The sequence below is a fragment of the Fringilla coelebs genome (genome assembly GCF_963513975.1).
Source record: "Fringilla coelebs genome assembly, chromosome: Z".
In the NCBI taxonomy this organism is placed as follows: domain Eukaryota; kingdom Metazoa; phylum Chordata; class Aves; order Passeriformes; family Fringillidae; genus Fringilla; species Fringilla coelebs.
This window is the reverse complement of record NC_140031.1, coordinates 53,980,957-53,993,827: the sequence shown is the minus strand read 5'-3', so window position 1 is coordinate 53,993,827 and position 12,871 is coordinate 53,980,957.

Genomic DNA, 12,871 nt, shown 5'->3' with positions numbered 1-12,871 from the left:
TTTTTTTTTTTTTTTCCTTTTAGGGTGCTTTCCTTTTGGTTGTGTTTTGTGGGGTTTTCTGGTTTCTTTCTTTCTTTTTTTTTAAATTTTTTTTTTCTCTTGCTTGTTTGGGTTTTGTTTTGTAAACAACAATTATGAAGGATGCCCTTCTCTTTGAAAACTCGAAGGCTTTATTTTAAGCTTGGGTTAGAAAAGGGAGCTAAACCCCTTTTAGCAAGGGATTGAATCGGGGACACCCTATCTGATTTCGTTTGACACACAATTAAAAAGTTTGCCTTTCATATTAATTAATTCTCCTGATCTGGGGAAGACAAATGGTCGGTTACCTCTGACAGGAGTCCGATAAAGGATTCAGCAGCTTTCCTTCTTGCCCTAGGCGTCTCCTCATTCCAGTTTTAAGGTCACGAGCGGCCGAGTTAATAATTCATTAATATAGACATTTATTCAGATGGGATTCACGGGGATTCGCGCTCTTCTACATCTCACCGTTCGGATTCCAGTTCCCCTCGAAGAGAAGAAGAGGGGGAGGAGAAGGGCTAGAGGAAGGCTCTGCACAATGGCTCCCCACGGACCTATCTCTACACACGTGTTTGAAACGTGGTGCTCCCAACGCGAGCCCTGCCGGGGCAGCGAGCCCCACTCAGGCGGGCTCCGCTCCCAGGCCCAAGCGGCGGCCGAGGGCAGGGCGGCCTTGCGGCACCCCCGCCTCCCGAGCCGAAGCCAGGCACTGCCCCCCCGCCTCTCCTTCCCCGGAATCGGCAAGCGGCCGAAGCGCGGCAAGATTCGGTGAAATTGCCCGAAAAAGCCGCTGGCAGCGCGCCCCGGGGCCGGGCACGGGGTACGGCGCAGAGAAAGCTGAGCGGGAGCGGCCGCGACAGCGGAGCCGGGGTGTCAGTGGGGGTGTCAGTGGGGGTGTCAGTGGGGGTGTTATTGGGGGTGTCAGTGTGGGTGTTATTGGGGGTGTCAGTGTGAGTGTCAGTGGGGGTGTCAGTGGGGGTGTCAGTGGGGGTGTCAGAGGGGGTGTCAGAGGGGGTGTCAGTGGGGGTGTTATTGGGGGTGTTATTGGGGGTGACAGTGGGGGTGTTATTGGGGGTGTCAGTGTGAGTGTCAGTGGGGATGTTATTGGGGGTGTCAGTGGGGGTGTCAGAGGGGGTGTCAGAGGGGGTGTCAGTGGGGGTGTTATTGGGGGTGTTATTGGTGGTGTCAGAGGGGGTGTCAGAGGGGGTGTCAGTGGGGGTGTTATTGGGGGTGTCAGAGGGGGTGTCAGTGTGGGTGTCCGTGGGGGTGTCAGTGGGGGTATTAGTGGGGGTGTTATTGGGAGTGTCAGAGGGGGTGTCAGAGGGGGTGTCAGTGGGGGTGTAAGTGTGGGTGTCAGTGGGGGTGTCAGAGGGGGTGTCAGAGGAGGTGTTAGTGGGGGAGTCACTGCTGGGGCATCAGCAAGGGTCACTGCCGGGGGTCACTGCCGGGGAGTCAGCGAGGGTCACTGTCGGGGTGTCAGAGGGGGTGTTAGTGGGGGTATCAGCGGGGGTCGCTGCCGGGGATCGCACTCGGCGGGTCCGCGGGCGGAGCAGAGTCCCGGAGGAGCCCTCTGGGGGGCCCTGGGGACCCGGCGGGGCGGGCGGGGGTCGCCGCCACCGCTGCGAGGCCCCCGGGCCCTGCCGTGTCCCTCCGAGCGGGTCGGGACCGACACCCGGCCCCGCCGTGTGACACGGGCGACACCGCCCTGCTGCCCTCCCCGAGGCCAGCGGAGCTGCGGCGGGGGCAGGGGCCGCCGGTCCCCGGGGGCAGCCGGGGGGCTCCCCCACGAAAGGGAAGCGTGTCCCTGCCTTGGGAGCAGGTAGAAGGAGGCTGTCCGAGGGGGTCTGCTGCGGGGAAGAAAGGAAAACACCTGGCCACGTGGAACTGGACAGCGATTGTTAGATGATTTGGCAGCGGCCACGAGGCAGATGCCAGCCAGATCCGTAATGACTTTCTGCCACTATTGACCTGATACGGATGTGAACTCGTGACCCTTGGGGAGAAATGCGCTATACTCTATTACCAATTCCCCCAGCCACCAAATCCTCCTCACAGACGGATTCAAATGTTTATGCCCATCAACAATACAAAGTGCTCCAAGCAAGGCACACTGCAGATAGGATCAGAAAAGGAATTCTCAGTCGTAAAGACCAACTAAAAATAAATCAAGTCATGGAACGAAGAAAGTTGCCATGACTAATTTGGGTTAATTTCATTCCTCCTTTCACACAGAACCCATCTGAAAGTGCTCTTAATTATTTGAGAATTATATGTGGTGTTTTTTTAATTTTGTTTTGGTTGTGGGTTTTTTGTTTGTCGGTTTGGTTTGGTGTTTTTTTTTTCTTTTGTTTGGTTGGATTTTGGTTTTTTGTTGTTGTTTTTGTGGGATTTTGTTCTTGTTCTTGTTTGGTTTTTTGTTTGTTTTTTTTTTCCTTTTTAAACCCCAAACCAGTGTTTGATCTATAATGCAGTGCTTCAAGATGCTTTTCCAGATAGGATTCTAGAACTTAAAATCCATTCTCTGGGTAATAACAGGATTAATAGGCAGAATGCTTTAATCGCTTCTGACAACTTTAAGCCCAGCTTTTGTTGGTGTTTTGATGTTTGCAGCTGCACTCTCACATGTACTTCATTCAACAATTTTTAAGTTTTTAAGGGAGCAGTCCAAAAGGCAGACCTCCTTTAAAATCCCTGATGTCAATCCTTCCAAAATCAAGTGACTCAACATTTTGAAAGCAACTCTGGGTGGCTACTTCAAGCAGCAAAACAGTCTGGAGAGTTTTCCTTTATCTAAAAATATCTCTCAGAAATACAGACTCTATTAAACATGATTGTTTGCATGTGACATAAGAATGATAAGGTCTGGACAAAACTTCCATAATATTTGCAGAAATAAATTGAGATTATGGGGTTTCTTTCCAATTTTGGTGCAGGATTGTAATAGTGACTCAATATTTTGGACAGAAAAACCTCACATCCTCTGTTTTCCATTTAAGTACTTTTTCAAAACATTTACTTTTCTAACAGATTTCTCCAGGCCTGAACTCTAGTAGTTTATTTTGGTGGGGTTTTTTTTAGGAGGGAGAGGATTTGGGGTTTTTTTTGGTCTGTTTTTTCTTGTTTTATTTGGAGTTTTGGGGTTTTTTCCTTTTCCTTTATAAATCACCACTGAATTTATTGATAAGGAAAGGAAAAGACTGACAGTCCCAGGGAACAAGAGTTCAAAGCAGGGATTGTGTCTTCCTTTGTTTTGTGTACCACATGGTAAAAGGCTGCGGGTACAATTTTGGAGTATCTGCCCTGCCAATGTTCACTGTTTCCCACTGGTCTATGTCTGGTAAATGATCTTTTGCTTAAAATCAGATTATATGTCAAACTAACTTCAGCAAGTCAGATTCTTGAATACAATTGTTCATTCTGACAGCATTATTCAGGAATAGACATCTTGGATTTTATGTTTTAATCCCAGCCACTTGCTCCTCCCCCACCAGTGGGATCAAGGAGAGAGTGGGAAGGGTAAAAGCCAGAAAACTCAGGTTTTGAGATAAAAACAGGTTAATAGGGAAAGCAAAAGTCATGCACACAAGGAAAGCAAAAACAAGGAATTAACTCCCAGGGGCAGACATCTTCAGGAGAGCAGGACACTTGGGAAGACAAACACCATCACTGCAAGAATGCATATTCTTCTGCCCCCACTTTATGTCCTGAGCATGATGTCAGATAGTCTGGAAATCCCTTTGGTCTGTTTGGATCACCTGTCCCAGCTGTGTCTCCTCCCAACCTCTCATGCACTCCCAACTTCCTCACCAGCATGGATGTACAAGCAGCAGAAAAGGCCTTGGATCTGTGTAAGCCCTGCTGAGTAATAACAAAAACATCTCTGTGTTATCAACCCTGTGTCCAGCACAAATCCAAAACACAGCCCCATGCCAGCCACTGTGAAGGAAATTACCCCAGCCAAACCCAGAGCACTGGTCAAGTTTTGTGTATAGAGAAGGAACTGGGGACAGGGTAACAGTCCTGGAAGAGTTGCTAATGAGTACCACGATGTGTACCGTGCATGCTGTGAAAAACCACTGATCACCAAGTAGAGAATTTTAGCTGCTAATACGTTATTGCTAGATGGCACCTCATAAGCAATGGAGTTTTCCAGGTAAATTAATAAAACTGAATATTATATGAAGATGAATTCTCAAGGAATGTCTAAATCAAGAACTGAAATACCTAAGTAACTACAGTAGAGTACTTGCCACTCCAGTACAGTTGCTCTAGATTAGTTTCCAATGCTTTACCAGAAAAATGTTTGTTTCAGTTCTTCATGTGGTTCTTAAATATTTCCCATAAAGTTATCTAGAACTATAGAAGTCCAAAACTGAATCCAGAAATACAGATGTTAAAAAAAAAAAAAAGAAAGAAAAGACATAGATATAACATCCAGGTTTTCAGTAGAGAGCAAGCATACTGAAGCTGGCAATTTTAATTTTCTGCAGCAAGGTTTACATTCTAACATTCTCTAGTGTGAATTTTTGAAAGCAGGGAGCCAAAACCAGAACAGCTGATTTATGGAAACATATAGAAGATATAGAACATATGACTATGCACTTCAGGAGTTGTCTAAGTACCTCATTTTGAAATCCTGAACTCTTCCATTCTGACTAACAAGTATCAGTTTTTCTAGATTCCTGTTTGGCTTCTGACAACCAGACTGGCCTTGTTATTTCACCTTGTGCACCTGAGCTAAATCTATTCTCAGAGCTAACCCGTTATCAAAAAAAGCCAGTAGGCTTTCTGTAGCTTATCACAGGTACTTAGCCTCCATCCAGCTGAACTGATATTAAAAAAATAGACAACCCTAAATGGCAAAGCTCTAGAGACACATGGTTTTGTGAGCTATTACACATTTTGGCTGGAACAGGTTAGGTATTCTGCTACATTGGCAGCACAAGTACAGATTTTGGGTTTAGAAAGAATAGACAGAGAGGAAACACTTTGGTTACTGAGTACATTGACATTGCAGTCAACTGTGGAACAGCTGTTAAGTCCAAAAAAACTTTAAAAAGAAATAATTTCTTTCTACCGCATGCTATAAGAGCTCTACCCTCTCCTTCTTCCCCTGAAAATACCCAATAACAACCTCAGGGCTTTTAGTAAGGAAAGACAAAATAGAGCCCATAAACTTCAGAATACACTGCACAATAGGTAAAGAAATGGAAAGACAAGGGACCTCTGCACTGAGACAAGAGTTGGTCAAGTGGAAATGCCCAAGGTACCTTAGAAAGTGAATACCTCACACAGAGCAGGGGAAATAAAAATGTCAGAGTGAAATTGTCAGGTTTATTTAAATGCTTAGAAACTTATACTTGACTACTAAAAACCATAAACCCTCCAAGACATTAAGCACATCAGTGCATTTTCATCAATTCCTGATATATGAAAGAAAGACAAATGCAAATAATTTTTCAGAATATGACTTTGTATCAAGAAAAAATAGAAAAAGCCTCAATGCAAAGCTTGCTGTGGTCGTGTATAAAGATCTAATGAAAAAAAAATGGGGTGAGAAAACTTGTTGCAGGCACATTGTCCTGATCTTCATGACAGCAGAGCCTGGAGGTCCTTGGAGTTTGCAAACTATGAGATTTGTTTTTCTGATGCTCTTTTATGTTGGTTGTTTAATTTAAATTGCGAGAAAGTGCACTTTAAGTAAGACATGTTCAACAGTTATTTCAGGAAACTTATAGGACAATGCATGAGTAGTAAGGTACAGGTGTTTCTTACGTTGGTAACTTAACCAAAGTATTATACTTTCACTTTGAAGTTCAATCTTAGAGCATAAGAGGCTATTGTCCTGAAATAACTCTATCACATTTCTTCTGGAGCTTACAATCTGCAGACAGCATTATGAAAAGGAATCACATACTTATTCAGTCCATGCCAGCCAGATTGAAGGAAATTACCCTCAAAGACAGGTTAATGTGAAAGGGACCCTCCCACATTGTTTGTTCTGCTGGTTGAACATGCTGTAATTTTTAGCTGTCAGGTGAAAAAAGAACTATAAACAGTTGGCAAATTCTTCTCAGCTGTGTGGAAGAGAAAGTCTCCAGATATGGTCTTTGTGTGACCCTGAAGGCCATGAGAATTTGCAAAATGACCTCTATTGCAATACAGAAAGGTGTTTGGGATCTATTTAAAATTTCCTTTTTTACCAAGTGCTCCACTAAGACCCTCTCTCTACTGAGAGAATGTGCGTAGTGCTAAACTTGAAAATTGGTTTACTGTTACCATATTTTAGGCTAATTAGTAATTTAATTGCAATAATTTTTTACTCTAAATTCCAAGTAGGACTATTGTTTTCACTAGAGCCTTTATAAATTTTAAATTTCTCTAAAGTTAATAACTTCAACCTGCTATATTTATATTTCCAGGGAATGTAAAATAATCAAAGTCATGCTGTCAATATCACATATGATAAGGAATTTAAGGGACCAGCAGCATATGCAGCTCAGTGGAGTTCTCACACAAGTCTTTACTTGCGTTGCCTCTTTTCAGACATACAAAACCAAATCACACTTCTTAAATAGAAATGGATTACTGGACTATTTATAGGAAACAGATTAATAAAATTCAGGAATGTTATCACTACTTTTCATATGAAACAACCCATTTCTTTGGTGAAAAAGGCTTATAATGCATGCCAGGCAAGTTAATTGACCTGGTGTCCTCCAACATTTCAAAAACTTCTGTACTTCAGAGTAATTTCCTATCTATTCTACACCTGCATGGATTATTAAAACACACCACACAAGTCAATACAATGGAACTACCTAAGATAAAATGCCCTAAAACCCCACTGAAAACATAAAAATATTAAGCTTTAGCTAATAGTATTTGTACTATACTATGTTTACACTAATACATACAAGTCATCTTCATTATGGAGAGGAAACAAATGCGGTCATCACGCAAATCCAATGTAATCTAAACCATGACATGTCCTAAACATCTAAACTAAACCCCCAGTACTTTAAAAGCTCAAACAGATTCTAGGAAGAAATTAATTTAACATTCTATGTTGAGAGATTGCTGTCCTTCCTGTTCCTTAAGAGCAGATTCTAGTTACATCTCCAGGAGGTGATGTGAGTACACTCCTCATCTTTCTCTTCTGCTCTGTTAAAATTCCCATTCCTTGAGAACCCTGGCATGTACCTTTTCAAATGTATTCTTCCTGCCATTTTACTGTTAATTTGGTTGTTCAACATGCAGTCTTGCTCTTCATGGGACTTCCAGAGAGTTCTTCAAATGTGCAAAGCCATTAGAGAAGAGCAGAGGCAGGAAAGCTGAGCAGATAGCAAGAAAGCCAGAGACACTATTTTCAGAAATTAGCATCAGGAAATATAAAGATACAGAAGTAGTGCCCAGAAAAAAAAATTAGAAAAAAAATACAGATGATGTTTTTCTTGAGTACCTCCTAATTCTTTCAGGCCACAAAGCATCATAAAAAAGGCTCAACACATTTAACATAGGACTGCAATATTAGACTGCCTTCAGTGTATGCAGATCAACATAGGTAGTACAGACCATAACAAAATGTTACATTAAAACACTCCTTTTATGATTATATTTATAATTCCAAAGCAAAAAATTATAGGGCTGGAAGAAAGCAAGTACCTCAAAGAAAGAAAAAGCATACATTTTGAGAAACTCCTGTATGTACTATACATGACTTCTTCTTTTCTATTTAAGTCTTTGGTAATCAAGAGTAAAGAGTAATAAGAGTGGGCAAATTTTGGCGACATCAGCGCCTCCCAGGTTTCACTGGTTGCAGTAGGAAAGTGCTATAATAAACCCTACCAGGAACTCAGAGAACAAAGCTTTCATTTTTAAATCAAATGTTCATTTTCCATCCTATTTCTAGAAAAGACTGAAGATTTGCAAGATGTGGCTTTGATCACATGCTTTAGACAAAGGAAGTAAGAATCACTTTAATATAGATTTATGCCATAACTAAAGACTGCAGTAATTCTCTTGAGTCATTTGGAGGGAAAATGATTCCTCAGCTAAAACTGCATGACCTGAAGGAATTCCAGAATCATTATTACTTCTTTTGAAATTTTCCTAATCATGTACAAAGGGAGACAACATTCACAGACTAATTCAGAATAGCCTAAGAACCTCCTTCAGGTTCAGCATGAGAACTGAGTCTTTCAACAAAGTCTGTTCAATCTTTGAACAAGAAAACTTTCCAAGACACATTTTTCAGAGTGTATCTTCCATGGACAGTGCTCAGGGGTATTTTCTGCAATAACTTTTGTAAAAGAGAGTTTTCTAGAATGGTGAATGGCACGCTGATGTGTGCATAGGCAATATAGTGCTCCCTGAGTACAATCTGAGCTTGAGTCGCAGCACATTCATCTCCATTTGTTTCTGCTAAAATCTGCACATACAGACATATATAGAATTCTGGAAATTAATCTGACAGCTATGCATTACGTTACCTTTGTACCCTAAGAAGCAGATTGCAAATCAATAGGGGTTCAGTCAGAAGGAAGAGACTCTGCATAAAACAGAGTATGATACTGGATTTATTAGATCTGGTTTAGTATTCAGTAGAATCTTGGAACATATTTTTACTTGCCAAATGACCAAAGTGTATACTTATACCAAGAGATATACAGATACACACACACACATATACACACAGAGGGAATATAAAATTATCTAAAGTATATAGAGATGACTACTTTGTTATACGAAGCCATCCTCTAGCTTGAATAGACATGTGGAATTTGCCATTTCAAAGAAAATTATTACTGTCAAGTGTACTTAATCTCAGCTTATTTGATGGGAACTTGACACTGTGCTGAAAGCTGTCCCTAAGCCTTTTACACTAAGATTGGTACAATTGTATCTGTTTAAAACCAAAATGTGACTGTGGTCAGGAAAGTGACTATGTAAAAATGACATCTTCCAACAGCCTTACTCCTGGTCTTCATGAGTCATAGCTGCTTTTCCTTCTTCTGTTTTTCTGTGTTTAAAATAAATTTTCCCACCACTTTTAATTTCTGGTAATTGTGTGGAATCAACACAGTGGTAAGAGAATTAGGTAGACAGTTTTCCGATTATGCAAGATAAAAAGAATTATTAGTTAAACTCTGATCCTTTAATCTTTATTATCTGTGATATGGTCTGATAAAAAAAAAAAACAGCTTTGATTTTTGAACACAGGTGGTATTTTCAGGAATAACTGCATTAAAACAATTTTGAATTTCTCAAAATAATAAATGCAGGGTAGAAAATCTAAGAAACAATATAAAACACAACCATCAGTACTGTATAGCCACTTACAATCCATATTTACTGCCACTTAAAATCCATATTTTAAGCATTTTCCCACATGAATTCTTTATAAAAAAATCACCAATATTGGAAACTGAGGGTGTTCTATCACTGGACTCAGTTAAAATATATATTTTTATGCAATACATCCATAATATTTCACACAGTCTTATAAATAATGGAAACAATGACCCAAGAAGAATCTAATTAGGTTTTCCTTTTCCTAAGCTTTTAAGGCTTCTTTTTTGACTTGAAGAAAGTTAGATCACTGACAAAATATCCCACATGCTTTCAAAACAATCTAGAAAATAAATGCTGGCATTAGGAGGACTTGGTTATGTAAAGCATTTGAAATAATATAATTTATAAAAAGAAATGGACCAGTATTTTGGTAGCCTTTTTGAAAAGCATGATGTTTTAGGTCTATTGCACATAAGAAATACCAAGAATAACTTAAATAAAAAGGGCTGAGTATAATAGTGGTTAGTTGTCTATAAGATAAGAGCTGGTAAAACAGGGCATTTGATTTATGAGGCAGGAACACCTGGAGTATCAATACAGAATGCAACCAAGGTAACTATGTGCAAGCACTTTCTGAGAACCAATGACTAGTGTTTTCAGTTTACATGTCCTTGTTTTACATCTCCAGAAAAGCTGAGAAAAAGACCAGTGCTAATAGACACTGTGTTGCAAAAAGAGGGGATCTAACACCTGAAGACCTAAGAGACCTGCTCCACTGCATAGAATTAAATTATATCTGGGCAGATGGATACCCAGTTGACAGTGCTGTCCACATAAAATGGCACAGAAACTAACAAAACGACACAAAAGATTTGCACTGAGACATAGAGAATGAGAAAACCAGGACTTAAACCTGCTTATATCCTGAATAGTGTGCACAAAACTGTGTCAAACAAATAGGTTGAGACAGGATGGCTGAAAAACCATGAGAGTTGTGTAATGATTCTCCTTTCTTCATGATCCCATACCTCTGGTTTCTGTACCCAGGCTAACTACTTTACCCAATAAGGTAATGGGCAAACCTTCCTGCCTGCAACAATGTTGTCTCTACAGAGGTACTAGTTATTACTGATTTGTAAAAGGCTTTGGTATCATCTGGTGAAAAAGGGTGTATGTGCTAGGTATATAATCTGTTAATAGAATGGCAGTGAATGAACCCACACATCTGCCAGCAGAGATGGTTATTAACCATCAGACCACCTTTTCTTGCCTGTTCTGTGCTATGATATGTGTAAAGTACTCCAGACTGTGTGTGCCTGTGACCACATGCATGAGAGAGAGGGACAGAAGGAGAAAGTCAGAACCACTATGTGCATAAGAGATCCCAATGAAAACCAGAACAAAACCAATCTGAGTTGCCAAGAGACCTAATGTTCTATTATGATCAAAATAATGTCAAAGTAAATCAAGTGGTCGAGCAGCAGCAGCAAAAATTCATCACCAGTGTACAAAGACCAAAAATTATCTCTTTAGGACCACTGTTTCCCAGTGCAGAGGACAGGGTCCAGCTTGAGATGAAACCAATAAATGTTCTTTGAAAGATACTGCCACATTTACAGTGTGCTACAATCACAAGAAGAAAAAAAAAAGACTGAATATTAAATAGCAAATGCAAGATCTTCTATTGGTAGCAGATTTTTTTCTTAAAACTGGACTGATAATTGTTTTACTTTGTGTCATTATTAAGATGTTCCCCACCATCAAGGAAAGATTAACAATGTGAGAACCCAGTGGGATTAGAGAATGAAGAAAAACTGTAACTGTTTAGACCAAAGATTTGGCAAAACGTAATAGTGCCCTGAGGTTTTGGAACATAAAATGTCAAAAGTATTTGTAGTTTGAAAATTTTGACAGGCTCAAGATTTGGAATTAGAGAATTGTTAGTGTTGGCAGCTTTGTTAGGGGGCAAGTAACTCACAATGATCTTAATTTTGTTCTCAAAGCGGGATGTGAACAGTTCACAAAGTTCTGTTGATGGAGGAAGAGCCAGATTAGTCAGCTTCCCTGCAATAAAAAGTTACAAGAAAGTAGGGCAGTCTGCCCGTTCAGCAATTAAGTTGGAATAATAAGCAGATCTGGCTTGTTTCAAAACATCTCTGTACACATTTATACAGCACAAACTTGTAAGCTTACATGCAGACAAGAAGTCCTCAAACATCATTTAACTCACAGCCCAGAACATTCACTTTTGAGTATGCCTTCCAAAAATAAATGTACAGAATTGGTATCCCCTTTAGGACACTATAAGGTTGGTTAAGTTATTATATATTTAAGAGAAAATCTGGAACATCCTGGGGCAATCAGTAGTATAAAAGGAAGCTGCTTTGGTCTGGCAGACAACTACATTCAGTTAAAAATTAGTGGAAAGCTAAGGTATCACAAACCAGATTTAGGTTTTATTTCATTAAGTGGTTGAGAGGTGGGGTGTTGGTTTTTCTTCTGTCAGTGTGCATTAGTTTTGGGTTTTTTCTTGTTTGTGTGTGTGTGGGCTTTTTATTTGGCTAAGAATAACTGGTAGTAATAAGTAAAAAAAGAAATAGTGGCAATTAGCACCTCCATCAGAATTTTTATCTACAAAGCCTCTTATCAGTATCACTAACTGCAGATGGCTATCCTCCAGTTGAAGACACCAAGGCAATGAAAATAATAGGTGTTGACCTACATGGATTGGAACTTCTCACTTAGGAATCTATCCTTTGAAACCAATGGAATAAGTGTCATATGAATAGCTAAACATTCAGAGGAAAGTGGTCCAGAAGTGAGCATATTTCCTTTGTCTTTGTGCTTAAATTTGATGAATACAGCCTTTGGTAAAGCTACTGAAAGTTCTATTCATGGCACATCACAATGTTCTTGGACCCAACGGGACATGCAAGATTTTGGGTTTAACTATGTAATCCAAAACCTTTCCTAAACTTCTTTGACATTCAATTAGGTTTTGTCTTGTATCTCTTACATTTTTTACCATATTAATTACTAACAGAGAATTCTTCAGCTATTTCTGCATGAAGAAGAGGATAACATGGTGCTGTGTGTTATATTTTAGGAAACTGAGCATTTTGCTTCACCCTCGATGCCTTCAGTGTTTATTTTGGTAAGATTAAAGACAGAGTGCATATGGCAGTAATTCTGGTATTCCTTCTTGTGCATGAATCATACAGAACATCAGACGCATTCGGAAATCATATTACTGTGTAATTTATAATCAGAAAGGGTCATAAGCAGTAAGTGATGGAAGTTCAAACTCTCAGTAAAAACAGGAGATTATATGGTATGGTGGAACAGATATGATGGAGATCATCAGGTGCAACCCCCTGCTCAAGCAGGACGCCTACAGCCAGTAGCCCAGTACTGCGGCCCATCAGGTCTTTCATATCTCCAAGGATGGAGACTCCCCCACCACCTTGGGCTACCTGTGCCACTGCTCAGTTGCCCTCACAGTAACAAAATGTTTCTGGGTGTTTAGACAAAGCCTCCTGTACTTCAGCATGTGCCCACT